This window comes from Pan troglodytes, chromosome 5 (assembly GCF_028858775.2).
Source record: "Pan troglodytes isolate AG18354 chromosome 5, NHGRI_mPanTro3-v2.0_pri, whole genome shotgun sequence".
Taxonomy (NCBI): domain Eukaryota; kingdom Metazoa; phylum Chordata; class Mammalia; order Primates; family Hominidae; genus Pan; species Pan troglodytes.
The window spans coordinates 76635714-76647321 of record NC_072403.2 but is presented as its reverse complement, the minus strand read 5'-3'; the positions used below and the strand labels follow the sequence as shown (position 1 = coordinate 76647321).

The window sequence follows — 11608 nt, the reverse complement described above, 5'->3', positions numbered from 1 at the left end:
CTATTTTAGAGTAATGTAACAATCACTAAAGTTTGATAGCCACTTATAGTTCATCTACAGAAGAGCAGTACTTTGGTATCATTTCCCCCTTATTAATTTGGTATTGTGCTTTGTTCCTTTTAAGTTAAGATTATCAATTATTTTCTGACACTTTTTGTAACAATTCTAAATATTCTAACCCTTATGTAATGTGATAGTATTTCCAATAAAATAAACAAAAAAATCAAGTAACTTCTCCAGAACTTTGGATATTTAAATCAATGAATTTATAACACTCTTACTTTTCACAAATATCCTATTTCCATGCTGTTTGATCTCATGAGATGAAAAATCTCTTTTACTGTAAAATAACTGCAGATACTTTGAAAAGCAATCAGAACTGCTTTTCATGGACCATTCTGTGAAGATAACTTTCAAAAATATCAATAGTTAAGAATGCTCTTTACCATTAGAAAAAAAATTGAAAATTGACAGTAAATCATTATTTACTATTTCTATAACCAATAAAATTTATATGGAAGTTTGCCAAATATAGACTTTCATTTACATAATTGTAGCAATTATGTGGTTTGGCCAGATGTGAAATTAAAAGGCATTTTAGATTGGGCCTGGTGCCTTTTGTCTTTTGTCACCTACACATGTCATATTTATGAAATCACCCCATGGTTCTGTAGGCACTACCAGTAAGGTTCAAAAAAATTATAGACTTATTTCTATAAAATAAGTAAATCTTTAAAATGTAATTTTATAGCAGATATTAGTCTTATGCTGTAAACTTAGGTTTATCACATTTGTTCATTTTGTTTCTGCTTGAATGTCACCTCGGTTTCCATCTCATTTCACTAGAAGATAATTCAAATGAGGTCATTTTTAGATGTCTACTCTGTCCTCAGACAAAGAAGTAAATCTTAGCAGATAGCACAGTATGGGAGGAAAGAGACTAAATCCTTTAATCTTAAGTCTTCTGTATTCACTACTAAATTTTCTTATTTGCAGTTAACCTAATTCCTTTATCACCGGTGATTTTGTGGCTTTCATACTTGCCTCGTAATGTGAGAAGCTTTGACAAAACTGAAAAACTGAAAGAATGCACACGATTAAGCTCCCTGTGTGCATCATGGAGCCATTCCCTCTGAGGTCCTGAAATTCTCAGGGGAGTATTTCTTTCTTGTTGTTAAAATTGTCTTATTTAAATATGATTGACATGTAAACAGTTGTACATACTTAATGTTTACAACTCAATAAGCTTGAGAATAAGTATGCACCTGTGAACCCATCACTACCATCAGGGACATAACCACATCCATCACTTCCCAAATTTTTCTACTGCCTCCTTTATTATTACTTGTGTGTATGTGAAGAACATTTAACATAAATTCTACTCTCTTGATCAGTTTTAAGTACAGTCAAACTTCATCATATTACACTTCAAGATAGCGAAGTATTTAGTAACCCTGTTTTGACCAATTTTATTGACACCATTTTTGCCACAGTAGGTGCTCATTTTGTGTTTCTGGGTCACTTTTTGGTAATTTTCACTATATTTTAAATTTGTTCATTGTCATTAAATCTGTTACAGTGATCTATGATTAGTGATCTTTGATGCTACTATTGTAATTGTTTTGAGTGTGCCATAAGCCACACCCATATAAGATGGCAAACAATCAGTAAATGTGTGTTCTGACTACTCCACAAACTACCTCTTCTTTAGCTCTCTCCTCTCCTCAAATCTCTCTATATGGTGAGACATAAAAATATTAAAATTAAGCCAATTAATAACCCTATATTGATATCTAAGTTTTTAGGTGAAAGAAAGAGTTACATGTGTCTCACTTTAACTCAAAAGCTAGAAATGACTAAGCCTATTGAAGAAGGCATATGGAAAGTCAAGACAGGCTGAAATCTGGGCCTCTTGCACCAAATAGCCAGGTTTTGAATGCGAATAAAAAAAAATATTTGAAGAAAATTAAAAGTGGTTCTCCAGTGAACGTGTAAATAGTAAGAAACAGAAGCAGCCTTATTGCTCCTAGGAAGAAAGTTTTAGTGATCTGGATAGAAGATCAAAGCAGGTATGACATTCTCTTTAGCCAAAACTCTAATCCAGAGCAAGACCCTGACTCTCTGTCTTCAATTCTGTGAAGGCTGAAAGAGGTGAAGAAGCTGCAGAAGAAAAATCTGAAGCCAGCAGTGGTTGCTTCATAATGTTTAATTTTTTTAAAAAGCCATTTCCATAACATAAAAGTACAAGATGAAGGAGCAAGTGCTGATGTAGAAGTTGCAGAAAGTTATCTAGAAGATCTAGCTAACATAATTGATTAAGCAAATAACAGATTTGCAATGTAGATAAAATAGCCTTTTCTTAGAAGATGCCATCTAGGACATTCACAGATAGAGAGAATTCAGTGCCTGGCTTCAAAGCTTCAAAGGACAAGTTGCCTCTTGCTAGGGGCTGATGCAGCTAGTGACTTTTAGTTGAAGCCAATGCTAATTTACCATTCCCAAAATCGTAAGGCCCTTAAGAATTATGTTAAATCTACTTTGCTTGTGCTCTGTGAATGGAACAAAGCGTGGATGACAGCACATTTGTTTACAGTTTGCTTACTGAATATGTTAAGTCCGTTTTTCAGACTTACTGAGCAGAAAAAAAATTAAAAATATTATTGACGAGGTGCCTGGTCACCCAAGAGCTCTGATGGAGATGTACAAGAAGATTAATGTTCTCATACCTGCTAACGTAACTTCCCTTCTGCAGCCCATGGATCAAGGAGTAATTTTGACTTTCAAGTATTATTATTTAAGAAATACATTTCATAAGGCTGCAGCTGTCATAGGCAGTGATTTCTCTGATAGATCTAGACAAAGTCAATCAAAAACCTTCTGAAAAGGATTCACCATGCTAGATGTCATTAAGAACATTCATGGCCGGGCGCGGTGGCTCACGCCTGTAATCCCAGCACTTTGGGAGGCCGAGACGGGCAGATCACGAGGTCAGGAGATCGAGACTATCCTGGCTAACATGGTGAAACCCCGTGTCTACTAAAAATACAAAAAATTAGCCAGGCGTGGTGGCTGGCGCCTGTAGTCCCAGCTACTCAGGAGGCTGAGGCAGGAGAATGGCGTGAACCCGGGAGGCGGAGCTTGCAGTGAGCCAAGATCACGCCACTGCACTCCAGCCTGGGCGACAGAGCGAGACTCAGTAAAAAAAAAAAAAAAAAGTGGACATATTCTTTCTGGCAGACTCTGGAATTTTAGCTGGATGTTCAAAGTTACTGTGCAATGACAGGCATGTATGATAATGTGTCTCACAGACATATGGGAAGTGACAACCAGAGTAGAGCCATCACCTTACTTTGTTCTGTGGTGTAGGTGCTCTATGGTCTCTCCTCTGCTTAATTATGCTAGAATATAGGTTTGCTTAGGTACCAAAGTAAACTAAAATAAAGATTAGCATTAAAAGTTATGGACACAGAAACTATTTTGCTCTGCTTCTATAGATCACCTGTTCTCCAAGGTGAACAGAATATATAAGCTTTTAATGAGTGTTTGAAATACAAGAAACTAATAATCATTTAACCATTATGTAGATTCCATGACCTAATACTGAAGTATAAAACAAAGATAATTCATTCTCATATTTTTTTTATAATTTGAAAATATAGTAGAAACAATAGAATAAAGTATTTCAAGATTTAGGAAATGTATTAGAACTGCTCATAACTGTATTTTATGTAAATTTATTGTGATTATGTAGATTGTGCTAGGGGTTCTGATGAGGAGGAGAAAGAATACTTTCTCTTCATACTTTAAATGCTTGAAGAAAGTTCCTAAGACTAGGAAAAGAAATCAGTAAGTTTTATTAGCAATTACCATTTAGTTACCTCTCCCTAGAAATACACCCCCCACCAGATTTTTGATTGGTTTGATTTTTTGCTAATGAGTTCTAAGAGTTTCTTATATGTTTTTATTATTAACACCTTAGCCTAATGTGTGTAACAACTATTAACATAAAATGAGTTTAAAAACATTATTTCCTATTCACTTATTTTCCTAATAATAGTATTGTTTATATTTCCCCTGCCCCTACAAAATGGATGAAGGAACCCTAATAGGGTTATTCTAGGACCCTAACATTTATGTAAATTACATTTTAGAATTTCTGAGAATTTGAAGGAATGTCGGTATTGTTTTAAGGTCCTTACAGAATTTTGTGGTAAATAGAAATTTTTTAATATTATTCAGGAAAGCAATCAAGGTTTTTATTCTAGGTGCTTCTGTTGTATAGAAAAGTAATGGTTCTGAATGGAATTACCTAGCAAAGAACAATAGGTACAACTGGGATATAGAGAAAATAAATTTGAATACTTTAGTACACATGCAATCTGTCTGATACGATTAGAGATTAAGATGCCTAAACAGATCTTCCTGGTAAGAACATTTTGATACTAGCACCATAGAAATTGTTTTATATGTGGTCATCATCATTATTGCTAAACTTTAGTCTTTAAAGAAAAACCTGCAGTTTAACTCATAAAAATAATTATCTTCCTTGGTTGGTATACACAGACAATTGTCCTTAGTTTTCACCTTTGTGTCTTGTTTAGATTTTAAACTACTATATTACAAGTTCCTCCAGTAAATGGCATCACAGCATGGTTTTAATTTCTTAATGTGAGTGAATAGTTTTAGTTTTCAAAAACAAAATAGTGATTATCATAAATTTACTGAGATGTGACTGAAATGATTGTTGCATGACTAACCCATCTACCTTGTATGATGAAAAAGAGTATTTGATTGTCTGAGGCTGTAGAGGTCCAGCTCAGTAGAGTGAAAAAAAGGACACTCTTGTACAAACAGGAAGAAAAAAGTACTGTTAAATTACTGGACAGGCATGGTGGCTCACGCCTGTAATCCCAGCACTTTGGGAGACTGAAGCGGGCTGACCACCTAAGGTCAGGAGTTCGAGGCCAGCCTGGCCAACATGGTTAAAATTAAAAATACAAAAATTAGCGGGATGTGGTGGCAGGCATCTGTAATCCCAGCTACTCGGGAGCCTGAGGCAGGAGAATCTCTTGAACCTGGGAGGCGGAGGTTGCAGTGAGCCGAGATCGTGCCATTGCACTCCATCCTAGGCAACAAGGGCAAAATTACATCTCAAAAAAAATTACTAAAATTTGAGTCTTTTTCGTTTTTTGCATGGCCTTTCTCTCATCTTGTCATGATATTTTTAAAATTGCCACTATTGTTGTTTTAAATAAAGAAAAATTAAAATTTTCAAATATGAACATAGACTAAACTGTTCATTTTCTATTGTGTAATGCCATTTCCTATACAAATATAAGGGCCTTTAAATTGAAAGTAGCATCACCAAAATTCCACAACACATATTTTATCCTGCATTAGTCTGTTTTTCACTGCCATAAAGAGCTACCTGAGACTGAGTTACTTATAAAGAAAAGAGGTTTATTTGGCTCACAGTTCTGCACGTTGTACAAGCATGGCACCAACATCTGCTCGACTTCTGTTAAAGCTTTTGGAAGCTTTTACTTATGGAGCAAGGTGAAGGAAGAACAGACCTGTCACACAAGGAAAGAGGAAGCAAGAAAGGTACCAGCCTCTTTTAAACAGTCAGACACACGCTAACTATTAGAGTGAGAACACATTCATTACTGTAGGGAGGGTACCAAGCCATTCATGAGGGATCCAGCCCCATCCAGCCCTTTCATGACCCAACAACTTCCCAGGCCCCATCTCCAACATTGGAGATCACATTTCAATATGAGGTTTTGAGGGGACAAATATCTAAATTACATCAAATCCTTATCAGAATGGTGGAAATACTGCACAAACTAACACAATTGTTTTTATTTCACTTCTCGATAGTACACATGCTACCAACCTCTATACCTTTAGCATAGTGATAAGCTAAAGAAAGACTATAAGGAAAAGGAACCATGGCTTTGAGCATCGATGGTTGGTTAATACAGAGGAGTAAAACAAATAAAGGATATGGAGAGTTTTTCATTCATGATAGAACATCATTGCATTATTTCCACAGTTAAAGCAAGTATTGCTCAAATGGAAACTGTGACCTCTTGAGGATGTCAGTGCTCCCTTTCCTTATCACAGTTACTCGATGGTTCATGCAACACTCTGACTTTGTAGTAGATCTGAGTCTTCCTGAACTCCTGCATGTTGTGGATCCACAAGAATTCTGTGTTCATAAGAAACTGGGCGTGATGTCTACAAAGGAAGCAGCTCTGCTCACTGGCATGTTCCATTGTCCTATCAGACCTATCAGACCTCACTTGCAAAACATACATTCCAAGATAAAAATGTTAAAAATTTCAAGATGGTGACAGCAGAAAATGAAATTACACCAAGTGCCAAGCTTGTGATGCCATCTTTGTGGCTGAATCAGCTTTAGGAAAAGAGAGGTGAACGTTTCCAGATTTTGCTTCAGAGAAATGTTTTGCAATGATCATTGGATAATGAATTACCATTGTTTTTCTCTACCAGGTTAAAGCGTGGTTGCATTTTGTTTAAAATGGACCGTTATATAACATCATAAATTATATTTTACCCAATAAAACTTGGTCTTTTACTAAAGTAGAACATACAGTTAAAAAAAGAAAACTGAATATTGAATTAGGAAAAGAAAAGAATACTGATATCAATGATATTTGATTAGGCTGTTTTGCTAAAGAAATGCATTTTATGATTTTTAAAGATGCACATCCAGAAACTTTTTATATCACAGTGGATTATTATAAGATTTCTATCACAAAAAATGATATTGGTCTTCATGCAGGTAGTAAGCTACAGACACACCTTTTATGTGCCTAGATTCAAAGGGATGAGTAAAAAATAGTACATTACATTGTTTCTTCACAATTTGGGTGACACACAATTTGAAAGGCAAACTATACTAATATAAAATGAAAATACACAATGAAACATCATAAGGTAATATAAAATGATAAGTTGTATTCTTCTGTTTCCTAGAAAAGGACACGTCCCTCACATTTTTATACAATTTTTCTTTGTAGGAATTATTGTGAATTTTTATTTTATGTTTCTTTGTGTGATTACCTTATTCTCTGTCTTCTTCAATAATAAGCTTCCCTTATGTGATTTTGCTCACTCATGTATAGTCCAGCCTTGACTCAGTGTCTGACACAGTGGTGAGAACTGGCATATGCACTTAATAAACACTGCTAATTCGAAAATATAGAAATACCTCACGCAGGACTCATTTTGCAATAGAAATATAATGTTAAAAACAGGAAAATATTTGACTTACCAGGAAAGACTCTACAGAAAAGATAAAATAGTAACAATTACGAGAATGGGCCAAAGGGTGGAACAAGTTTGGGGAAGCTTTTGTAATGAATACTCTGTAATGATTCTAGGAAAAATACTTTAAAGTAGTTTTATTGTCACTGAGTCATAGAGTTAGTGCAATACCACTAAAAGAGTAAAGACTGTTTTAAGAAATTAACATTTCAGTTATTTCTTCAACCACTCTTTAGAGAATTTTATTTTGAATATATCTAAAATATTCTAGGAAGTCAGTAATTTCCTCATTGTTCATTCAATACTCAAAAATAGAATTTTATTTTTAACTACATGATTTCTATTTATATGTAATGTCTTTAAGTATCTCATTTTTATAAAAGGTAATATTCATAGAAGTTTCTTAAAACATGTAATGAAAAGGGAATGGAAAGAATAAATTCAAATCCAGTGTGGAATGTTTCAAAATTGTTAAAATTTAAATTGTTATATTTTCAGTGAATTTACTGTGAATTTTTATTAACCAGTAGTATATGCTATCAGAAGAAAACCTTTGTAATAATATAGAAAGGGCTTGAGAATTTCAGTAACTAATTTTCGAGCATACAACCAATTGCATATATTAGATTTAATTCATCTTTTATAGAACTTCAAGGACTAAGCTATCGGTTTGATTGTAACTGAAAATGTAACTCAAAAAAGCTCTATTTAAATTAATCTAATTATATGCTTATGTTTTCAGTTTCCCAGTGTGATCATAGTTCTTTATTTTGTCTTTATTTCCATCCTCCATGAAATAGGAATTTGTATCTATTGGTTATTATATTATATACATTAGTAAATTGCCACCTAACAACTTCATCAATAGCCAAACTACATTTATGTTAAAAAATAAATACTTTTTGTCAGACACTATCCATCAATTGTAACAATTGTAAATATTTCTCTTTTGATATTTCCCTAATACCATTAAGATTTCAATAATATATTATTCAAATGTGTACAATCATTTTCCTTTCAGTTTAAGAAAGTGAAATCAAACTCAAATACTTTACTTGCTATGTAGTAGAAATACTTAAATAAGACAAAGTATAAGTTATACAATTTTTTTCAAATTTTGTGTTTTTTCTTCTCATGGATATATTATTATCTGAAAGGAGTATATTCATGCAATTTTCAGATCAGTTGTGTCACTATCCAAATTTAAATAAATAAGATAGTGCACAGGAGGCAGAAAAAAAGGTCAGAAAACTGGCTGGGCACGGTGGCTCACGCCTGTAATCCCAGCACTCTGGGAGGCCAAGGCAGGCTGATCACGAGGTCAGGATATCGAGACCATCCTGGCTAACACGGTGAAACCCCGTCTCTACTAAAAATACGAAAAACTAGCCAGGCATGGTGGCAGGCGCTGTAGTCTCAGCCACTCGGGAGGCTGAGGCAGGAGAATGGCGTGAACCCGGAAGATGGAGCTTGCAGTGAGAAGAGATTGCGCCGCTGCACTACAGCCTGGGCGACAGAGCATGACTGGGTCTCAAAAAAAAAAAAAAAGTCAGAAAACTTAACCTATACTGTACCATAGAGTAAGTCATTTAGACTAGACACTTCAGTCTTATAATATAGTGCACATTATGTCTTAATCACCTCATTAACATATTTAGGTTTATATAAGCATACCTCTGTGCAACATACATTAGAGAGAAAGAACTAATAGAAAAATAATAGAATAATAAATATAGAATTCCTATTGTTCTGAAATCATAGTTAATGAGAATGTCACTATATACAAATACTCAAAAGATATATTAAAATTAAGAAAAATCATAGTGTTCTTGATTTTGTTCTTTATTTCTGAGAGGGTACAGTAATACCCCTTCCTGTCCGTGTGAACATTTTCTCCAATCTCTACTCTTCCCCATGTGGACACATGTGCGAGCATATACACACTTTCTAGTGTAGTTTTAGGTAGAATTTATTTTTTCCTTGAGAGAGAACTTGGAGAAAATGGAGCAGAATGGCCTCAACTTTTACAAAAAATTGTAAATGGGTAACAGAAATACTTAGAAATAGTCATAAACAACTTACAGCAGATTGTTTACACAAACCCCAAAATTTTTTATAAGGAGATTGATTTAACTTATTCTGATTTCTATGCTCTTATAGCAATATTTTCAGTGGAAAAAATCACATCAAAACACTTGCAAACTAAAAATTGTGCCTATTGCATATGCCAGATATCTAGTTTTTCTCTCCAAACACAAATTGCTAAGGAATACTTCAAAGCTTCAAACAAAACTTAAAAAAAAAAAAAAATGCTAGAAATATTTTTTTCTATAGCTAACTTACATGGATAATAAAAGGAATGTTTCTTGGAAGTAAAGGTTACAAAGTGCTTATTCGCTTTAGTCCTCAACAAAGCTTTTCTGAATTATATTATTTATTGAAAATAGAATTTCTCCATATGGCCAGCAGTAAATCTATTTTTTTATTTGTTTCTACTTGTTTTTTTTTTTCCCTTAAAATATCTGCAATGTGGGCAGAAGATTCGTGATTGGGTAAGCACTACAATATAATATTGTTACTAGGATTTGTCATCTAAGGGTTTCGTTTGTTTTATTGTTTTAAACGTAATTGAAGGTATCATATTTTGTGGTATTTAAAAAATACTTCTTCATTTCTTTAAAAAATAAATTAATATAGCTTGCTCCCACCGCCATGGGACTGCTCATCTACAGTTCAGAAAATTTAGCCTATGAGGAGGATATGAGTGACACTAAGTCAGGAGCCACCGAGAAGCAAGAAGGCCACAGTGATTGTTGCCATAAGCGTGCTGGCTACCATTTTTCTGGCTTTGTTTGCAGTCTTGGTGGTGGTTTGAGTGCAGCGCTACCACTGGCCAGGAGACCTGCCGCAGCGCTATGATTCCAAGCCCACTATGAGTCTCTTGGGTGCCATGGAGACCCAATCTGAGCTCTCTGAGTTAGAACTAGATGATGTCATCATCGCCCACTCTGGCATAGAGCCCATTCTGGAGAATGAAGACTGGATCTAGGATGCCTTGGGTCTCATGTCCCACTGCATTGTCATCTTGAAGATTTGTCACACTTTGAGAGAAAAACTTGTTGCCATGACAACGGGCTCAGAGGCTGAGAAGAAGACTTCAGCCACTGTCAGCAGCATCATTGTGGTGGCCAAGTGGATCATCCCCAGAGTAGATGATGTTGTGAAATCAGTGTACCATCTGTTAAGCACCAAGCTCCTGGATGTGAGTACGACTGCCCTGCTCCTGTCAGTCATCAGGTGCTGGTAACCAGAAATGCCTGCCATCTGAACAGGGGCCCCAAAGCACTTCGAGGTGCTTTGAGAAGCAGCCTTGCCTTCTGAACCAGATAAAGACCTCCCAGGCCCTAAAGCCTTCTTGCAGGAGCAGTTGGGAATTTATTGCCTGTAGGCCAGCAGCTAGTCATGAAAGCTAGCAAGAATGGCTTAGATGAGCCTTCCACTTTTTCCTGTAGAGTTAGTTGTTCTCCAGGGCTCAGGAATGTGTGCATAGCAAAGCAGGAGAGTCCTATCTGGTGATGCCATTGTTGCAATTACAAATTGTGGCTGGTGAGAGGCAGTCTAATACCGCAATTAGGGGATATGCCATTCATCATTTGCACAACACAGCACTGAAACTGATAGATGGTCAGCTTTATTTAGATTACCTAGTGTTTTCAAGAAAATTGTGCTACCATATAAGAAATCTAGAGGTTTCACATTAAACATCAGAAATTCTGGCTTCTCCTGAACAATCAGATTTGGCAGTTGTGATTTGTGTTTTCAAACGAGAACAATCAGTTGGAGTTAAGTAGGGATTGCCTCTCTTGGCAAGACTGTACTCTTTTTTGCCTGTTTCATTTATTTGTATTTTCTGCCTGATCCCTGAGGTATCTGAGCCTGTCCTCTTATTTAGAGGTTTGGGTTTGAAGCTGAGCACTATAAAGTTTATTATTTCCTTTTATCCTTATGCCTACAATTTTACTATACGCCACTAGGTATACAGTAAATTTATACTTATGATTCCCTCAAAAAATAAGAATTCAAAAATAAAAATAAATTAGTATAATTCATATGAATGTTGTTTTTTATCTCGTTTACTTTCTTTTAAATTTCTGCCATATCTAAGATGTTTATAAACAGACTATAGGGCAAACATTTGCAAAGGTGTATATGGAATGCAATTAATGAGCTAACAGGAATTTGGCAGTAGAAACACTAGTGTGTTAAAACATTTACAGTTTTCCCTGCAATCCAGTCCAGGAGATAATAATATCTT

The 11608-nt window shown here is 35.1% G+C and overlaps 1 pseudogene; it reads left to right on the top strand.

Moving 5' to 3' along the window:
- The first annotated feature begins 5494 nt into the window (after nt 1-5494).
- On the top strand, nt 5495-11084 carry LOC134810333 (transmembrane protein 98-like; annotated as a pseudogene).
- The last annotated feature ends 524 nt before the right edge of the window (nt 11085-11608 follow it).